We start from the raw sequence: 9,338 nt of genomic DNA on the forward strand, positions 1-9,338 counted from the left end.
TCAAGACAGTCCCAACGCCAGTAATGTAGGCAGTTGTGGTTGCAGTTGCTATGAGCACTTTTTCCTCAAGGTCTTCATACTCAATGAAGTCACTCAAGTCAAAGGTAGTGTGTTCAGAACAACCAGAGTCGTTCATCCACCATTTAGGTTGATTTCTCTGTTTACCCTTACACTTCTTGCACACAGAGTATGAAACGTCATGTACACAAAAATGTTCATTGGATATATACTTGGCATCGATACGGTAATTATACAAACGGGACAAGAGATCAGGCTCAAAGGCCGACTTGCATGTCTTCGCCACTGCAACCGATGAAGGTGCGTTAGTATATCCCATATGGTCAAGATCAGAGGAGGGTACTGACCCCATGGTGTCCATGAATCCAGTGATTGCCAAAATTTCACGATCCAAGTCGAAGTTCATCAACTCATCAGGGTCGAAAGAGGCAGTTCCTGGGACATCAAAGTCCATAGGAGGAGATGGAGGAGGCGGCGTAGGAGCCTTACTGCCATTCTCAACATCATCCACAGGAGACATTGCACGAGTGCGCTTTGTTGGAGGATCAAGTTCATCATCACTGTCCAACTCCGAAATATGCCCAGCTGGCTCAAGGGTGCGAATGACTTCGGCAGTCGCACGGACGCCAATGTCACGGGCACGTTTGATGGCCATCCTTGTCTTCTTATGAAGATGAAGGGACGTAGCATTAGGAGGAGGGTTGTAAGGAGGATGGATGGAGTGCTTGCGCACATCTTGAACAGAAGGAGTAAGATCAGTACGTACCGGACCAAAGTCAACAGTACTGCCAATCGGACTGAAGTCCATAGAGTCTGCATCAGCTTGGGCAGCGTTTGCATTCTTCTTAGCCTTCTTGTTCTTTCCACTGCCACGCTTACGCTTCTTCTTGTTGTCATCGTTCCCATTCTGTCCCTTCTGCTGCTGGTTACTACCGTTACCATGCTGCTGTTGGGAGAACTTGGGATCGTTTCCCTTGCGATGAACGTTCGAAAACTTGTTCGCGTTCTGCGGTTGGGAGTTGCCAATGGTGTCTCCGCTGAAAGCGTTCATAACTGCGATACGAACTTTAGCAAAGGTCAATTTCTTGAGCTCTGCAGTTTCAAGCTGAGACATGGTTTGGATAACGACAGAGTAACGTGATGGGAGCTTAGATAAAAGAATCAAAGCTTCGAGGTGGTCAGCAAGACCAATGCCAGCTTCATCCATACGGGTGAAGTACATGCCAATCTCCATCATAGAGGACAGCGGATTTTGCTTGTATGGAATTTTAATAGCCATAGCGGCAGCAAAGTCATTAAAGACTGCGCCCAGACTCTTAACATTGTAAGTCTTGGCTAGATAGTTCCAAAGCTTCTTAGCTGTGTCGCTGTATTCCTTGGCAAGGATGCGGATGGAGGGAGAGATACGGAGGCGAATGTTACCAATAGCCTTGGTGTCGATCTCCTTCCAGGCTTTGAAAACAACCTCATAGTTCTTCCAGGCTTCAACACTGGCGGCGTTTGCAGCAACAAGTGGAGATGGTTCACTGGGTTGGTCAGTCGTAATTGCTGATTCAAGCCCTGTAGCCTGAAGGAAGGCTTCCATTTCGGAGGCCCAGGTGTCGTAGTTATCACCTTTAAGAGTGGTGGTAACAGCGGTGAACAGTGCAGAGGACATTGTAATCTGGATAAAATCAACAGAAATGTCAGCACTTAATTCATAAACGCTCAAGACAACAGATGAAAATAAAATGGCATGAATGTTATTGCCAGTAGTGACAAGCTGCGACATATGTCTAGCAAGCTGTCATCTACAGTGTCAAGCACTCTTGGGCGATGTCATAATCAGCACTGTTAAGTGCGATATTGACTTCAGCACCAGAGGCGACATTCCAGGTAAAGGTCTGTGTCAGAGACAGCAATCAAATAGATGCGTCAATGACAACAGTAGACCAGAGAGCGCTGCGAGCTTAGAGCTCAGCAAAGCGTTCATCCGGGGCCCATAACCTGTTGAGCAGGCAAGGAGTGCGTAGTGGGAACACTCTCCAGTACCATACCTGGTAGTAGAGCTTAGTGTCTCAGTGAGGCAATAAAAGTAAGAGAGAAGCAAGTTGGATTCCAGTACAGGATATGGCCTGTTTATATACATAACTGTATGACAGTATTACATAAGGAAGTACTGAGGAATCCGCATATAGTAAATAACTAGATATGACTACATATGACATATTATAACACATGATCATAATAGTGGCATGTGAACAGCATAGCCGCGTTCAACACAAAGGTGCACTTTGTACCCAAGCAGACAGAGCATGGTAGTATTGAAGTAGGTCCATTGGCACCCAATTGAAAAAGGACATTGGATTTATAGGAAAGCATGGTATAGGGGAAGCAGTTTCTTGGTTCAGGCATATAGAAGTGGAAGAAGCCCAGAGGGCAGGGAGATGACTGTCAACTAAAACAGAGTCACACTGTCAACTCAAGTGGCAGTTAGTTGACTTCAAGGGACACTGTGAAACCCAGATAGGTTGATTAGGAACCTAATATGAGCTGTATATCAGTGCCAACCTAAATTAGGTTATTTTTCCAAAGGATAGGTTGGTCATGGTCAACCTATAACCTGCTGCAAATTTACAGAATACTCGGAAAATGCGGATAGGTTGATGTACAGGTTGATTACTTAGGTTGATGGGACAACGGAAGACCGGTAAAGATTGCCGGAGTCACATGTCTATTGTTGAACGTTGCCACGTCGCATCCCAAAAACTCATCATGATCTTGTTCCGTTTCCCAACATTCCTCAAGATCCTCAATCTCTTATTCTAGTCTGTGGCTGCAAATGGGGCTCTAGTTCTGGAGTATCAATTCAACATTCCTCAACATCTCTGCAAGCCTGTCGAATTCAAACCATATCTATGAATTCGAAGATGTTGATAACAATATCAATACGGAAAGCTACAAAAAGAATATTGACCTCAACCTCAATGACTATCAAGAAAGAACATTCCTCAAGCAACTACCTGGTCTAGGAGGGTCAGCAAGGCTTGCTGGAAGGAGTAAGTGGTTGTTCAGGGATGGTGTATGAGGATATGGCAAGCTATGGTGAGTTTTTATTGTATAACACCTATTGCTTTTACTTATCTATCTCTCGCAGTGGTACATATTGAGTGACACACAACGATACACTGCCCTGATCAATGGGTACAGTGTTGGTCAACTTTTCTTTTCGACACACCATTATAATTACTGCGCGCATGTGATAACTTTACTTAAACCATTCAGTATTATATCTTTTTGATTGAATGTATCTTCCATCTAAGGGTTCCAGAGTGATTATAAGTATTAAGAGCTCCTTGTAACCAGTAAGCTGCTGATATTCAACGTATGTGCAAAGATCAACCTAATTCCAGCTGGGTTTAATTGACAAAATTGAAAATAAATCATAGGTTGATTTTGCTGAAAATAGGTTGCAAATGAACCTATAGCTAATGGTCAAAGGATAGGTTGAGATACAACCTAAATAGGATGCAATTCAGCTCCCGCCAGGCTGCTATACAACTTATATTAGGTTGTGGAAGATCTGATTATCAACCTATCGGGGTTTCTCAGAGGGAAAATAATGAAAATAATTTAGGATTAATAAAAAAACCATAAAAACCATATAAAAGAGAAAGGAGAAGACAAATTATCAGGTAAACGTACTGTTACGATCACTTCTTTTTCATCTTATCTTTCTCCTTATCCCTTGTCTTATCTTTTATCTTTTGTCTTATCTTCTATCTCCCTTATCCTATATCTTGTCTTATCTTGTCACCTGACCTATTATTCATTCTTACTGATACAACATGCGCTTTTCATTTACTTATATTAAACACAGCAGTCTCACAACACATATACAGCATGACGATCGAGCTTTCATTACTTACACATTGCTTTACTTATGTCCTACTCATGTTTACCACTAACCCAGTGTTAAGATCATGTACACCGCGTAACCGTTAACGAGCTTGCCTCGTTTTTGTGTGAAAGAGAAAGGAAGGAATCTAATGGGCACTCCAACCAACCAATCTAATACACAATATGCGAGTTCACTGCTATCAAATTTATTTAATAGCAAGGGGTAGCGTTGGCAAAGGTTCCGCAAAGCTTTGAGAGCTAAGTACGAAGCTTTGATCAATCAATTTGAATCGTTCTAAGGATTCGATATATTCCTTTGATCAAGGTAGATTTAGCACGATTTGTGCTTTGGTTTGTATCGATTTGGGTATATCAAGAATTGGGGGTTTGAATCAAAGTAAATTAAAACCGAAACACACAGACCCCTACAGAGGGCTAGAACTATGTGCTGGCACAACCACACAGTGTGATTTGCCCTTAAGACCAACAACTGATCCTAAGTCCGAAGAATATCCAACAACTGGATATACTTCTCGCAGTCACAAGGAGCAGAACACGACGTTCCTATACTCACAAGTGCCGGGCCCGAATGGCTGCTAGCGAAGAGGTTTCAGTCTGGCGGGAGTGTGTCTTTCCTTTTTACGGATTAGCACTGCAACGTCGTCCCAAAATCACTTGTATTCCAGATACATCGGATCGCTATTTATACATACAGAATATAGAGTCGCATAGTACAATTAATTTAATACAATCAACGTTCGGAACCGCAAGGAAACTTCTACACTCAGTCAGATACCATTTAATTTGAATCTACATGTCCTTATTTGGTCCATATTGGTTCCAAGATTCTAGTATACCTCCAAACATAGGCAGGTACTTCAATATTCATTTAATTTAATTGTTTTTTGGAGGATGACTCGAATGGTGTCCAACTGTCATTGCTGTTCAACACTTACTTCGATCATTTGTCACCTCGTCCGGAGGCAAATCAGCTCTCCTCGATTCTAATCCTATCAATCTGATTCATCTGGATTAAACTAATTGCTTCTCTCTTTTAATAGACACCCATTGTGCCTATACTCAATCAAGGGAGTTACGCATAGTATTCATTTAATTGCATTCTTCAATATTTTCTACGTCAGGACTCTTTGACATTCATTTGATATGTCTTCGGAGCCTCGCAGTCTTTCGATCGTTCTTCTAGTCATTTTACTCAACCATGCAACTTGATTGGTCTATTAGACTAAATCGCAGTCTTTTAGATTAATGCATGATCTCGTTCTAGAAGGAGTATTTGATAATTCCTGAGTTCTAGAAAGTCATTTCGAGTCAATCCTCGGTTCATGGTCACTTGAGTAAGTTCTTCCAAACTCCTGCCAGTGTAAGGTCCAATAAGAATACCCTTGGTATGTCATACGTGAATGGTCATCCTTCGGATGTAGTCCGAGTCTGGTATAATCCTGCTTGACAAACAGGTAGACTGCTATCCGTAGGTAGTATCGGGGATGGGTAAACTAACCAACTTGTGGTAGTATGGGTATATGGTCCCTTCAACTTATTAGACTGATTCAGTATTGACTTTGACTGTCAATCTGGGTCTCAATTACAGTCCTCTTGATACAAATCTATACGTGAAAATGTCACAATTCACAGCATAGACGTCTAGCCAAAATTTAGGCGTGTCATCCCCCCCAAACTAAAGAATTTGACCGTCCTCGGTCATTCGTAGTTTTGTATAGGGAAAGGATACCCAATCTGTTATTAGATTGATTCGACAAGACTATATCTCCTTTTAATGTAATTCACTGGGTTTGGATCTCTACTTCTCCGTGCTCTCCAATCAATTTGGATGCCCTCAAATGGGTTTCTAGCGCTCATCTTATCAATTTATTCACACGCCTGCTATGAATCGTAACAGTTTAGCGCTCAATTTGAATTGAATACTTTTTCGGTATTCCTATCACATTTCGAATTTTTAATTCACAATCTTTTATCATCTAGTCACAGAACGAGCTTCCATTTCACGGAGAACTGCTCTGACGTACACACTGATTCAGTGTGTACCTTTATTTGGTTCGGGGCACGGGGTTCAATAAAATTTTTCATTGAAGTCCGTTTTCCCTCTTTATTCCTTTCTTTCATCTCGTTCGTGTCAATTCAAAATGGCTTCATCCTCGAGTCAAACTCGATCTTCAGCCGCAGTCACTCTTCTCCCAAGCTCTCTAATGGAGGCCCAGGTGATACTTGCGGGTATTCAATCTAAATCGACACTTCCTTTGTTTTTCGAAAGCGCAGTTTTCCAACGCCTTCAGGCAGGAGATTATTCTCCTCCTTTACTTGATTCTCAACATTCCCCGGATTATGATGGATCTGGTTCCTTTCCGGCATTCTCATATCCTCGCCCTTTACTTCCATACTGCTTTCCTCCCAAGACTTTGCGTCCTTTGTCAGTAGCATCAGGCTTGGACCTGTTTTGTTCTGCTCAAATGGCAGTTAGACCATTACAAGCCTTGATGGACGATTGTCCTTCTCCAGAGTCACCGGAAGTTTATGATGTTTTCGAGGAGGCTGCACCATTTTTGGTGCATAACTGTAAACCCTTCCTACATCGTTTATATTAATAGTTTTCACTAGGTTTATATTCAGGACTTCTGGATCGGTCGGGCTAATTGCCCTTTATTCGCGGAACAAGTTCTATCGTCGGCAGAATCCCTTTCTCTCATCCTACCCGCTTTTCTTCGCGACGATTTGACGCAGCAATGGGGCATTCCCCTTCAACATCGCTCTTCAACTGCAGTAAGTGTTCGTTTCTATTGACTCCTCTTTTAATCTCATTTAATTTAATTTACAGGGTGTTCACAAATTCGAACGATTCCCTGCCATTCCGATTCCATTTTGTCTACGCTTTCGTGAGGGAAGCGCAATGATGCGTTCAGTTCCTTCTAAAGATCTAGATGCCTTTGCCTTGTTACGCGGTAAAGGGTCTTTGGCGGGCACTTCTAAGCGTAATCCTCTTGCACCTCCTTTGGAGATCAAGTCTTCGACCTCCATTTCTAAGGCACCTGTAGCTCCCCCTCGCTTAATCAGAAGGAATCGGGAGTTAGAGAACCTCAAGGCTGATGCTTCTTCGTTCCGTGAGTTATAATCTTAATTTGTAGATTTTTGTTTTTATTTATCCATTCTTTTGTTTTTGATTCAGTTGCCTCTCCGCGTTCCACTCGTTCAAGAGACTCGGATAACGAGCTTTTGAGCGGCTTCCCTTTAGTAGACGCCGCTCCTCGAGCTTCTTCGCCTACCAAGATTCCCGTGAGCAGGAAGGAGCCTAAATCCAAAACTGCCGTCAAGGTAGTTGAAGATTCTAAAGCCTCCGACCCTCCTACTTCTGCTTTGGTCTACAAGAGAGTTCGACTTCCCCCTCGTTCGAGGAAAATTGCTCCAGCCGCTTCTAAAGGAAAAGCGCGGCAAACCATTGTTACTGAGGCGGATTCGGCTTCCAGTGAAGTTGAATCCGAAGATGAGGATGAGGAGGAGGACTCTGCGCCCCCTCCAAAACGCCTCAAAACGACATCTTCCATTTCTGGTAAAAGTTTATTCTTCATTTACTTCGTTTTATTTTATTAATTTAATGGGATTGTAGCTTCATTGCCTCGTCGTCCAGTTAAACGGGTGACTGTTCCCAAATGAGTATCCAAGGCTGCCACAAAATCCGCTCCTGAGCGTTCCCCAGATAGTACCTTTCAACCCGTACTACTGGCGGATGCTCAAGGACGCCTACGACTTCCAGAGCAGTCGACTGGTGCCTTCACACCCTTTCCCAAATTTGCTCATGCCAGGTAAGTCGTTGTTATTCAATTTAATTCATTCTAAATGCTAGCTCTATTAATTTAATAGAATAGCGCTGCCTTAACTCGAGAAAACCCTCTCCTTACAATCAATCCTGACTTCGTCGAGCTGGGCTCCATTTTGGAGACTCAAAACGCTCGTTTCACAATGCAGGACTTAATGCAAGTTAACCGGGTAATTCGCGACGTAAGTTGTTTTCCAATTTCTTATTTTAATTTAATTGCTAATATGGCTTTATTTTATGTAGCCTTCCATTCCCAGTCAAGCTTGCGTTTCGGCGCTTGCTCGAGGGGATTTAGAAGCCAATTTGGCTCCTACTTCCATGGATACAAATGTCAAGCCTGCTCCTCACGGAGTTTGAAGTGCTTGGGATCCTTGGATGCGGAGCTGGCTATGGACGCGCTCAATGCGCTCCATAAGGCTTCAACTAGCAGTACGCATAGTAAGTTTGCTGTATTCTATTTGATTTTATTCATTTAATTTAATTCGTTTGATTCTATTTAGATCTAGCAAACTCATTACGACGAGCCACCGACTGAATGACCAATTAAAGCAGATTGGGTCCCTTTTTGACACTGCGCGGGAACTCTTCTTGCGGTCCATCTTGGACTTGCAGAATGCAGGAGAGGACCCCGTCGTTGTGTTGGAGGCACTCAAGGCCGCCGAGCCCAATCGTCGGGCAATCAATTTGAATGAGTGGACCCTCTTGGCCACTTTATTCCGTTGGCCCAGTCCATTCAACTTGAGTGGGCTGGATTTCGACAATCGTACCCCCGGTGAATGGATCGAGCTGCTTCGCAGCATCCATTCCGGGGAATCAACGGCGAGCATAGACGAACACGGCCACCTGGTCGAATCTTCTCCACCTCCCGATTCTGCTACCGAGGCTTTGGAAGGCCTCAAGGAAGTCGAGAGGGGGTCTGCAGACGAGGGTACCAGTAGCCAAGTAGGGGGATCCATTCCAATGGAATTGGATCTTCCTGCAATCGAGAGTCTGGCCGAGCCAGCTCTGTCTCCTGAATCGTAGCTGGTTCCTTTGGCGTCGGGGCGTCGTTTTCTTTTTTTTTTTGTTTTGTTTCATCTTATTTTGTCATACACGGATGGACGGGTTTTTAAACCCAAATATCTCATTTTAGCTGACCACTCGCGGTCGTATCGTCTGGGTTTCTTAACCCAAAAAATCTCATTATGGACCTTTTCAGGACCACAGGTCGCTCGAGACCATTTCACTTTAATTAGATTTATTAATCTAATATCTTTTGTATTTTCTTGTATTTCTTGTATTTCTTGTAGGTAGTTTACCTATTATTTTGTTGTGGATAGCTTATGCTATCCTGTATATATCAATTTACGAGCTCTCATGCTCATGTTTATATTAATTTGAATGAGTGAACTTAAGTCTCATTTAATTTGAATGAATTCCTATAACCATGGTTCACTCAATATCCTTTTTAACTCGATTCTTGTTTTAATTTGATTGAGTGCTTGCGAATTATTGAGCTGACTCTGAGTTCCACCTCTGAATAGGGGTTCAAAGTAAGACTCCATTCCGGATCCTGTCATGAATTTTCATGCGAGATCAGGACCGCAAGACTTTA

The sequence above is a fragment of the Lentinula edodes genome (assembly GCF_021015755.1).
Source record: "Lentinula edodes strain Le(Bin) 0899 ss11 chromosome Unknown C8R40scaffold_21, whole genome shotgun sequence".
Taxonomy (NCBI): Eukaryota; Fungi; Basidiomycota; class Agaricomycetes; order Agaricales; family Omphalotaceae; genus Lentinula; species Lentinula edodes.